Raw genomic sequence first — 12,104 nt, 5'->3', positions numbered from 1 at the left:
GCTCTTGGAGGGGCAGAATGGAAAATACAGAGGCCCTGTTGAAATGTCTACCTGAGAAGTAAGTACCTGTATACAACATTTAGACTGTCCTTCTCAGTGATACAGTTTAAACTTTCAAATGTGCAGGCCAGGGATGCTTGAAGACTCTTAGGTGTTTGGGGTTTTCTTATTGAAAAAGAAAGAAAAGAGTCTGCCTTGCTGTTCTGCAGACAGAATGCTGCTAGGAGCAGAGTGTGATAATTACATTCACACTAAAGCTCAATTTTCCAGGTGGAGGAAGCTCTGCATTTTCCTCAGACAACAAAAAACATAATTGGGCTGCTTCTTTCTCCTAGGTACTTCCCTCTAATTCAAGCAATAAAAGAAATGAAAACAAAGTGATATGATGATGTTTTGGTTTAACAAAACATACATTTATTCCCAAGAATAACCTTACCATTGCCATAAAAATTGCAGTTCACATCCTGTCTTTTGCAGTGAGTGTGTTTACAGATACACACAACTAACTAGGTCTGGTAGTGTCAAAAGTTTTAACAGAAGAGCAATGGATGTGCTTAAAAACACAAAACTTTTAGGAAAATTCTGGAAAAAGTAGTAGTATGAAATTGAGGTCCAAATAGTCACAGTTAGTAAAACTGTAACAATGTGAAAACTTTTAACTCCTTAATTTTACAATAGCAAAGTTTTAATTTCTTTACAGTCACTTGAGACAAAGCTCGAAAAAAGGTAAAATGCTTTCTGAGTAGGAGGAAACATCAGAGATATAAAGGAAAAATCAGTGACCCTTGAGTGAACCTGCAGTTTAGGGTGAACATTTTCAGATCACAAGACTTCCTCCCTTGCCCCCAAAAATGCTGCTGTTGACAAAAGCCACTCTTGCCAGACAATGTCCCAATAGCAGCTCCATGGCCAAGTGCAATTTTGAATACGCCCCGTGTCCACAGACAAAGCAGCTGTACTCTTACCCTCTGCATGGCATTCCCTTCTTAGCAGCTTCTTTGAGGACAGTTATTTAAGTTTTCCTAAATCCCCTCGTTCTGTACAATAGGCTTCACACCTGCAAAATATATCGCATTCTCCGTTGCACTGAACTGTTTACTACAGAATACAGTCTCAACAAAAAGAAAAGTTTGTGCATTTCAAATTTACATTTCTTCAGTGAGATTTTCAGGTTTTTGACTCCTGGCATTCAGATGTCTTCTTCCCCCTGATATCCACCCCAGTCTGAAATGGACCATTGCATATCCCCTTGAGTACAATGTTCTGTTTAACTTCAGTCCAAAGGGCATCATTACTGAGGGAGCTTTTTGGGGGAGGCATTAGTCTAAAAAATATTATTTAGGGTGAAAAAGAAAGAAGACAGAGCCTGTATGAGGGAAGGGATTTTTTTTTTCTTTTTTCTTTTTTTTTCTTTTTTTTTACTGAAAAAGAATATGTAGAAGAAAATGTAGAAGACCACAACTGGTAGGAGGTGACTGGATTTACAGCATGTGTGCACACTAGGCTAGTGCTCAACATAAAGCTGCCAACTGCCTCATCTGAAATACTCTAATGGGCTGACAGATTCCACAATAGAAAGTAGAGGTGATATTGATAGTCTTAACAACTACCTTGGCATGAATAATTACTTTAATGCTAGGTACTGAATGCTGAAAGACATTGTTTAGACAGAGCCAGGGTAGTAAACTGTATTTGAAAAGGCAGACCAACGTCTCCACTATGGCTTCCCTGATTTCTCATTGCCCGTTACTTATTTTTCCTCCATGATTAACACTGTCTACAACCCAGAAATTTAAGACTCTTTCAAAGCTCTGCATTTCTACCCACAAGTATGAAGTTCAATAGTTGCTGGACTATTCAGCATATTTGGTGAGAAGAGTTTAACATCTGATAACTTGAAGTATTCAGGGTGCTTGTGCTGATAAATTACATTAGCCAGACTGGCACTTTGACAATGCCTTTGAAAACATGCAAGAATAATGCACAATTCTAAAAAGACCATAAGGACACAAGATATTAAGATGATATTGATTTCTACCATTTTTGTAACCAAAAGCTGTGCTACAAAGTTCTAAAAATCAGGAGGAGTTATAAAAATGCAAAGAAAACGGCAAGGGAAAAGGAAAACAGAACATCCGCATTGGCTTTTACATTCAAAGACATCCTAGTGCAACTTGGAAATCAATTGTATTCCTTTTTGATTTTAGACCAAAAAGTTATTGAGGATGAACAGCCTAGTGAAAAGAAATAAAAAGGAAATATTGACACACCATCTAAGTCTTCTTTACTGCATTATTCCATTGCAACTAACTTATTATCTTCCACAACTACAGTTTTCCCCTCTTTGAATCCCTTCATTTATAACAATAGATTCAGTGCATTTTCAGAGCATTTCACTTTTCCATTCCAAAGAGTTAACATGCATCCACCACTTCATAGAGAGCACAAACTATGAAATGTAAGCAAGTGCTAATAATATCCCTTGTTAATAGAGTGATCATCACATTTCTTTCATACTGATGTTTGCAAGGACCAGGAGAAAAATGAAATGCTTTCAATACTTCTAATATTCCTTTCCATAGAAAAAGTTTCTTTAGAATTTGCAGCTAGCAGGAATTCTGATTGTCCTCATCAAAGTGGATTTATTACAGCTAAATATCAGCATGTCCATTAAAATTACTGAATAGGTTACTTCTATGCAACTTTAAATGATTGCTCAGGGTTCTGCAAATCCCAATATGGAATGTGCGCTCCAACAGATCAGTTCTGCAAAACCTTTCACATGGGAGCAAACACAACTCAAATCAGTTCCTGTTGGAGCAGCATTGCAATAGGAAACTGAAACTCTAGAGAATCAGGGTACAGTGATGGTCTCCGAGGAGTCAATAACAGGATCTTTTTACTTGTCTCCATAGTAGGAATAGGATGTTGTAAATTTTTATTCTCCTTAGAATATTAGAATATTTACATCATCAGAAGGCTGTCCTTCCTCAGTTGTATTTACCTTTGCTTTTGCACCATGAAACTAATTGGAAGTTTCTTCACTGTCTTTGAAGAGAGGTAATGAGCAGAAAATAGAGACATAAATGCTTCTGAGTTGGTATAACAGCCACGAAGGCGCTCTGTGGAGGACAAGTGCTACAAATGTGTGAGAGTACAGCCTTTCACATATATCCAAGTATGGGGACATTTGCATCCAAGCCCCAGCCCACTGCAGAAGTGTTTTACTTCACACCCAGCTTCCTATCAGGCTAATGCTATCAAAGACAGGGAAGGCTAAACCCACCTCTGAACCCCCTTCAGGCCCCTCCTTCATAGCTCACCATCTCCAGGAGGGCTGAAGTACATCAGGCTGTCAGGAATCAGCAAGCCCTTCACAATGAAACCAAGCAGATTTGCTAGTAATCCCGCAAAGTATATTAGCAAATGTAAATCCAAGCAGGCATCCACATTATCTTCTCGTACTATAGCCAAAGGGCAGAGTGGTTTCAGGTACCGACTGTCCTGGTCCCCATGTTTCAGGTCCCCATGAAACACATCTCAGGTCCCTTTCCTTCTCTATTGCCCTCACTTGCAAGAGAGCTAACTGGATACAGAAAGTTACTTCCATATTTAACAACAAATTTGCATATATCTTCTTTCTATTTTTTTCCTTATCCAATGTAAGCTAGGCTTGGAGCTATAAACTGCATGTAGGCTAAGGCCTACAAAAATGAAGACTCACCACCCTGAAAGCAGGCTGGGGTGCACCTCCAGTGGGAAGAGCTGTGTGAGTTGCCTTTCCCCTGTTCTCCCATCTGCACATATGACTCTGAACACATAAAGAGAACCAGGTAAACCCAAGATCCCTTCACCAAGACGGTTATTTTTTTTTTTTTTCCTACTTACTGTTCTCCCCTTGTGCATTATGGGCAGATCTTCCTTTCCAGCGTACTAATGGAAAACTGCCTCCCCCTGAGTCCCCCCACTACGCAAACTCCCCGTATGCATTAGTCCTGTGGGCCAGCAGCTGGCAAAGTAGCTTCCCACACATCCTCCCAGGCAACCCTCTGCCCTGGGCATGCACTGCTTGAAGTTAGCAGGCACAGAGCCAGGAGTCCTCACCAGCACCCAGATCCACCCACAGCATGGAGCTGGGCAGAGCCTCAGTTGTAGGAAATAATCTGTCCTGGAGTTTACTGCACTACATAGTCAGCTTTCACATTCTTTCTCCTCTGAAGTTGCATCTTGTAAAAGGGAAGGGGGAAAAAAAAAGTATCTCCCAAACCAAAAGTGTTACAGCTCAGAGCTGGCCACCTCTTTGTGACAATTGGTGGCTCCCGGTTGTCAGTGCCAAAGCCCATTGCATACAGGGCTCTGCAGCCCTCTGCGAAAGCACCAGGGCCACTTCAGCAACAGCCACTTGAACTAAAGCATGTAGGTGCGAGGAGTACAAAGGGTCTGGGGAAGGTTCATCCTGTGCTTTTTGCACCTGACAAGAATTTGAGCACTTGATCAAGTAAAATAGGATTGGAGGCCAGCGCTGGGTCCAGTCTTAAGTGCCTTGCCAGGTTGGAGATCCCATGCAGCATAATTGCCAGTCCCCTGCTTTATCCAATGGTCCTGGCTTTACATAGGAAAATAGAGTGGAAGTGTTCCCTCCTGTGCATACAGACTTGTTCTCCAGCTCAAAGTCACTTGACCGAAGGACAACAGTTTCATTTTATTTTAAGTAGGAAGAGAACAGAACAGAAGGACTGAAAACAGTGACAGCTTTATGAGGAGGTGGAGGAGAACAAATGCTGGGCGTCTTTTTAATCAAAAGGTTAAAAAGTCTTTTAAAATTGCTAAATCCGGTACATAGCATAGTCTGGCCCCTGAAATTTCACCCTGCAATTCCTGACTAAGCTGTGACTCCTCTTAGATGAGATTCCAGGCCACCCTTGTTTGCATTAATGTTCCTAGGATAACACCACATAAGATCAAATTTGTTCAGTCTGCCAAAGAAGTAGCCTTTTGTGAGCAGCACTGAGCACTGCTTATCCCCTGCCAATGTGCAGATAATATAATGCACTGCTGCCTCCTACAAATGTATTTACCAGTGCACCCAGCTGCATTTTTTATCTCCTATTATTAATTTTGCCTGGACCCAATAACAACAGCATACTTAAACAGTACTGAGAGGATGAGCGAGGAAGGGCTGTTGCATATTGGTTTGACAGGGAGGCTTTACCAGAGACAAGATAAACTAATGTTAAATATAAAAACAAATAATCAAGGTAATTGTAAGAGAGGGAAGGTGAAAGCAACAAGTCAGGCAATTTGATCACAGATGAGAAGCAAGAGGTTGCCCATTTAGCCCAGCATCCTTGCAATAGGAACTTGTACTTAATTTACATGTGAATAGTAGTATGGTCTGATTGCTTATGCTCAGGTCAGCCATAAAATGCTGAAATCAGTTGTAACTAATAGACATTTATCACAGTCAGCTGTTATTAATGGCTTGCCAGATGTTGCTAGCAGAGCTTGCTCTGTATAAGACGACAGTGATAATAAATATATTAACAGAGTAAAGGTGTAGTGCCTGTCATGTTGTGCACTGGAAGCAGTCCTGTGGCAGTTCAAGGCATCAGCTCCTTGTACAGATCAGAACTCAAACTGAAGATTAACTTAGAGATGGCATTGCAGCTTCTTTGGTACCTGCACAAGGAACACCCAATGTGGGTTGTTGTGGTTTCCTCACTCTTTCTGAAGGTCCGTAAGTGACATTCTCTCTATTTTAGAGGTGAGACCAAGCCCCTGGAAGGCTTCAATGACCATGCAGCAGCAAGTCTCTTTGTTCCCAACCCCCTGTTTACCAAACAAAGAAGCTTGCCTGGGACCCTCAGTTTAGGGTCCCTATACATACACAAAAATGAGAAATGTGGGGAGACCAGTATCTCCTATTACCCAAGAGTCCACAGAAAGTACTTAATGCTATTTTCTTTTTTATTCCAACATTAGCAGAGGTGTCAAAGGAGTGAACGTCTCACTGCATTACATTTAACACCCTTATCCAGGCTGCCTTCCCAGTGTTGCGTATGTGAGCAGGTAAATCCTGCTCGCTACCTCTGACACCCTCCAAGGAGAGAGGCAATCTGTGGCTAGAGGAAGCAGTGCTTTTCCCACTTCACTTTAGTGCTGCTGATCCTTCCAGGTTCCTCTGCTGTTTTACAAACTCGCTGCTCTTTTGGGCTTCAGAGGAAAACAGTAGGTCCAGGGCTATCTGTAGCAGCCAAACACATCGGGCAGAAGGCAATGCTTGGTCTGCTAGTGCTCCTGGTTGTCTGCTTGAGGAAGCATCAGATAAAAATGTCTCTGATGCAGCTTCATGTACTGGCCTTCCAGAATGAAATACCAGTCGCACAAGCTGGAGGAGGAGTAACAGCCCCAAAATAAAAGGTTTAGTCACCATTTCAGAGCTCAGTATCTGACAGGAAAAAAATACGTGTTTGTATACAGATAAGAAAGAGGTTTCTGTGTTGTCTCCCCCAGTCTTCCTGAACACATATTCATTGGTTTGTATTCCACGTATCTCAGGCCCTCATTATTAGTTTCACACACGACTCCCACACATTCTTTGTAGATGGAAATAAATATGCATTTGTTTACACAAATAAGGTCTGTATTGAGATATATGGGAGGTGTGAAAGTCAGAGACAAGCACAAAATCTTAATCTAGTCCTTATAAAAATTGTAATAATTATGATAAAACTTCCCAAAGTGACAAGGCCAGAGTAAACTGGCAGATTTTCCACTTTTCTACCTATAGGTTCTGTCTGGGTAACTCTCAGCCACACCGATCCTCCCACAATTGATACTGCAAAGTATCAACTCTTCTAAAGCTTCACTTTTAGCATCATCCTAGATGTGCCCAAAAGTTATATAGAGATGTAGGCTGTGAGGCATTTCAGTGGGAAATAGTTTATTGACTGAAAAAATGACGCTTTAAGTATTCTAGCTTAAAGTCTGTATACTTGCGTCAAACTAGGTAAATATATTTCAACTAAGTATTTTTTATTTTTCCTAAGGAGGAAAACACAGCTTTACATACAGAAACAGTATTATATTTGTGGTTTAGATTAATAAAGCAATGCAGGTGGCATTCCCAAGAGGATCAATAAGACTTAAGACCCTGCTTACCTCTCTCCTGCACCCTTCCTCACTCCCAATACCCACAGTAAGCAACAGACATAAAGGACAGCCCAAGATCAAACCCTGTCTTTGCATTACTCAAAGGCAAATCCAAGACTACTAACCCTATGTAATAACCAAGTCTGTGTAACATAAGAAGAGGAACATGTTTTATGAATCACAGCTGCCTTTGCTCCTCCCTGTCTATCGCAGAATGACATGAATGGTCAGGGTTAGAAGTGACCTCTGGAGATCATCTAGTCCAACCCCCTGCTAAAGCAGGTTCACCTACAGCAGGTTGCACAGGATCACGTCCAGGTGGGCTTTGAATGTCTCCAGAGAGGGAGACTCCACAGCCTCTCTGGGCAGCCTGTTCCAGTGCTCCATCACCCTCAGAGTAAAGAAGTTTCTCCTTGTATTCATATGGAACCTCCTGTGTGGCAGTTTATGCCCATTGCCCCTTGTCCTGTTGCTGGGCACCACTGAAAAGAGCCTGGCCCCAACTTCTTGACACTTGCCCTTAAGATATTGGTATGCATCAATAATATTCCCTCAGTCTTCTCAGGCTGACCAGGTCCAGCTCTCTCAGCCTTTCCCCATAAGGGAGATGCCCTCAGTCCCCTCATCATTGTCACAGCCCACCTCTGGACCCTCTCCAGTAGTTCCTCATCTCTCTTGAACTGGGGAGACCAGCACTGGACCCAGCACTCCAGAGGGGCAGGATCACCTCCCTCGACCTGCTGGCCACGCTGCTCCTAATGCCCCCCAGGCTCTCATTGGCCTTCTTGGCCCCAAGTGCACACTGCTGGCTCAGGGGCAACTTATGACTATCATTTTTTTTGAGTTATAAATCCAAACTGTTATTTATAGACAGGGAGAATAATTTGTTGAATCCCATTTTTAACTGCCAGATACTCTGAAAAAAAATCCCATCCAAATCAATCTGAGGACACCAGTCTAAAAGCCAGTTATTTACAAAACCGTACTGTGAAGGCAAATGAGGATGCCCGTTCAATGTCTGAAAGGAACTCAGACTCCTTCTGCGTACTAGCCATTAAAAGAAAGAGCTGCTTTGAAATTTTAATTTTTTTCCAAGAAGTTCTTTGTATCCATCTTGTTCAATGCTGGTTAGTTACCACATCTGCAGACAATCTATATTGTTTTATGTCCTTTGAAACTAGCAAGGCTAGGAAAAAATCAAGTCTTAAGACTCTGGTTTTGAGCTCATAAATAGTTTTATAGCAGTGAAGTAAGGCCCAGTCACCTCTGATATCAACCGATCAGCCTTTACATGAACAACAAAGTTAACCCACCAGAACAGAGATAAAATATTTTTCTTAGCATCCATCCACTTCTCATGAACCTCCCCATTAACCTGAGAGGGCATGTCAATGACTTCAAAAAGAGAAACATGTACATTATACAACTGGGAGAATACAAGAAAAGTGTTCACTGTGCCGTGATAGAGGGAGCATGTAAGCACGGTGGTCCATTTCCCACCAACTCCCCTGCAATCCTACCTCCTGCATTAACCCTCTTGGAGGGAGTATCCCTGCCCCATCCTTTCACTGTCTATTCAAAGGACTCTTGTCTATGGGCTCGTCAAACCACTTTCAAACTTCCTGATACTACCCAACTCCACAGCCTCCCGAGGGCAGTAAGCTTCTGAAGCCACTACCTGCTGTTAAGGAATACTTTCTTGCAACTGTTTTAAAACCAGTTTCCTACCAGTTGTGCAAGATCCAGGGTGCTGTGGGATTCTCTATTCTCTATCTCCACATAGTCCTTCTCAACCTTCACACTCTTTAAACTTGAGTCCAGGCTCTTCTTACCATCGCTTCGAGTTGCAGGTGCTGGGACTCCACCCATTTAGCTGCCCATCTCTGTTGCCTTCTCTAGTTCTTCCATGGCCTTGTGAGGCCCAGCGACCATCCACACACATGTACAATGCAATGTTACCTGGTGTTAGGATGTGATTCCTAGCCCTGAGAACAAGTGGAGTTGTAACTATCTGTCACAGCACTATCCAAACTAGCCAGCTGCAACAAGGCTTTTACCACCCCATGTTAACTTCAATAAGTAGTTCCCATGCCTTGCCCCAGCACAGCCACCAATCTCCCACAAGGTTTCAGAAGTTCACGTACTGTCTGTGCTGTTTCTTATCTTCAGGCCAGTCCACCCTGCTTCTTGCCTCTGATGCATCCAGATTCTTCTTTCTTTGGGCTCCTCTTCCAGCCAGTCTCTCCTCATCCAGGTCCCCTTCCTCTCTCTGCTTCTCCCAGGGCCTACCTTCTTGTATCTCCTACATCCAAGGAGCTCTCTCCTCCCTCTGCTTCTTCTAGGTCTCTCTTCATCCAGGGCTCCTCTTCTATATACCTTAGAGCTATTTAACTACTTAGTAGGAACCAGCCACAGCTGCACCTTACCCACATCAGCCAACCCACCGCCCCTGAACCCAGCCCACAGCTCTATATTATCAATATTAATTAACCTGCCTTCATTCCTCTATAATTCCTCTACAACTATCATCTTATTTTTTACTGTTTGGAAGCCAAGCAGCCCTTGGGCTTCAGATCACAGGTGGGAAATAAGGAATACAAAGATTCATCTTGACCATCCATGGGATGCTAGGGGAGCTGTGCAGGTACTCTACCCTCATAGCTGGTACATTCAAGTCCGGAGGCATCCAGCACCAGCTGTGAACCCAGATGAGAGTGAAGGAGTTGAGTAAGACTGGGCAAGTCACTGAAAGGAATTGTCACCTGTTTTAATTTGTCCTGTCATAATTTATCCCATCATCATTTGTCCTGGACACCGAGAAGGAAGCTACAGCTCAAGCATAAAGGAGCTGTTTTGCCACCAGATTTGAAAGGAGTAAGACAAAGATACTCTCTGTAACACCACAAATGAATCTCATCCTATGCACAAAGCTAGACAAGTCAGATTACTGCAAACTCTTTCCCATCACCCTCTCAAATACAAATCTGGTCCCCTAGCTTCATTACTGTAGTGCTTCCTACCTCCTTTCTCACCAGCTGCCTGCCTGTGCTTTCTGTTTCTGCCTGCTCAAACATACCCATGCCAGTGCTCAAATATTTCACTCTGCCTGCCTACTGTTCCGCCACATCTCTGACATCCCAGAATCCTCATTTTTTTCACACACACCCATGTCCTCTGGTGCTCCCACATCAACACACATACCAGAAGAGCACAATCAGACCTCTAGGGAAGGCCCTGTAAAGCTTTTGTCATTTCATTAAAAATGAATCCATGTGCATTTCTGCCATTTCACATTCTGTGATCCAGAAGCCGCCTCTTGCAACTGCTGTCCCTATTGAGAAACCCTGGGCATCTACAAATCCACTAGTCACATCCTTTAGAACAGCCAGGTGGGCTCCCGTGGTGCTTGAGCTGCTGGGGGACTCAGGCACCAAGACAAGCAGCTGAAATCCTGCATCATTCCCCGCAAAGCATTACCCTTCTGCCACTGGCCTCAGCCTCACAAATGGGCTTTCAGCTAGTTTTAAATGGAAGAAAAAAAGAAACCTACCAATACACAAGCTGATTTGTTTGCAAATGTTCCACTCATTTCATGCATGGAAAGCCGCTCTGAAGCAGCCAAGCTCTATTTTTACCATCTCAGTTTTCCATTTAGTTTCGCTTTTGGATGAACAAGAAGTGTGTTCTTGTTACCAGTCCATTTATCAAAATTTCTCCTCTGTGGGCTCAATACTTTTGTTTACTGCACAGGAGCGGTTTTCTCTTTAAAAGGTCAACTCCTTTATCAACTCTCTTTGAGTCTGACTACATGTATCTGACTCAAAAAGACATAGAATTCTCATTTTATTTCAGCTTGTTTATTGTTTCACATACTAGCTTTAACAAGAGAAATCTGTATTTCTGATGTCTATGAGAAAATCCCTGAAAAATAGCTCATACATTTCAGAAGTAGATCTTCTCCCTATACAAATCAGGACATGTGTGAAAAACAGAACTACTCTTTTCTCTCAAGACATCTAAAGGCTATGAAAGCTTTGAATTATTTCATGCCGAGCTTTGCTAGCTCCAATAAAGATAGATGGGCTTTGCTAGCTGAAGGCTAATGTACCATCTAAAACGTCATTATTTAAAAAACATAATACCGGTTCAGCCTGTTCCGGTAAGATCCATACAGACGGTAGAAAGAAAATTTAAATCCATGCTAGTATTTTATTTTTGTATTAGGTTCTACATGCAGCCACCCAAAATCAAACGGCATCAAGACTTTTTAACAGATTTGCAGAACCTTGACGTTGCAATCTAGCCAGCTGGGAGAACATGAGAGCCTGATGCCGTTAAGTATTTCTACTCTTTCAGAAAGGTTCCAGTTACCTCTCAAAGTACCTTATTTTTAGAGAGGAAACTGATCTAGTGATTCATGCTTGGGACAATCCTGGAGAATGACGGGTTATTTTCAGACAGACTATAAAAAAACTATAAGACAAAGCAAGAGTAAATCGAAAAGACTTTTACATAGTTTTATAAAAAGTGAGAAAAACAAACAGAAACCTCCCACCTCACTCAAAATAGGCATTACAAAGTCTTTCATATAATCCTTCCAATATATTATTTCATCCTTTTGAACAACTTTGTTTCCTAAAGCTAGGTAAAATTTTACTATGAAAAAGGAGTGAAAATTCAAATTCTGAAATTTGATAAAAGCTCATACACTTCAGTACTTCACAGACAAAATGCCACATTTTTGGAAGTCTGAAATTAAATGCCTTTTTTCTCATAAAATATATTGGAAAATTCTGTTGGTTGAATTGTTTCGAATTTACAAAATGTTTCAGTGCTTACAATTCTTTTTTTGCTACACATTTCCCTATAAAAAAGGATAATAGCAATTACAGCAATTATAGCAATTTCACAGCAACTCCTTTGATTCTTTTTTTCAGAAAAGTTTATAGGCC

The 12,104-nt window shown here is 41.9% G+C and overlaps 1 protein-coding gene across 6 annotated transcripts in view; it reads left to right on the top strand.

Annotated features, from left to right (window-relative positions):
• KCNJ6 (potassium inwardly rectifying channel subfamily J member 6) overlaps nt 1–12,104 on the top strand; it is a 192,532-nt gene that overhangs the window by 114,526 nt on the left and 65,902 nt on the right. The window contains exon 1 of one of the 6 annotated variants that reach the window (XM_080376617.1): nt 910–3,833. The exons of the other annotated variants lie outside the window; for them this stretch is intronic. The gene's annotated coding sequence lies outside the window, so the exon portion shown is untranslated. Of the gene's footprint in view, nt 1–909; nt 3,834–12,104 lie in introns of those variants that run through there. 6 annotated transcript variants of the gene reach the window in all.

This window comes from Falco punctatus, assembly GCF_963210335.1.
Source record: "Falco punctatus genome assembly, chromosome: 2".
Classification (NCBI taxonomy): Eukaryota; Metazoa; Chordata; class Aves; order Falconiformes; family Falconidae; genus Falco; species Falco punctatus.
Note: the sequence above shows the minus strand (reverse complement) of the source record. Positions and strands in the feature narration are given on the sequence as shown.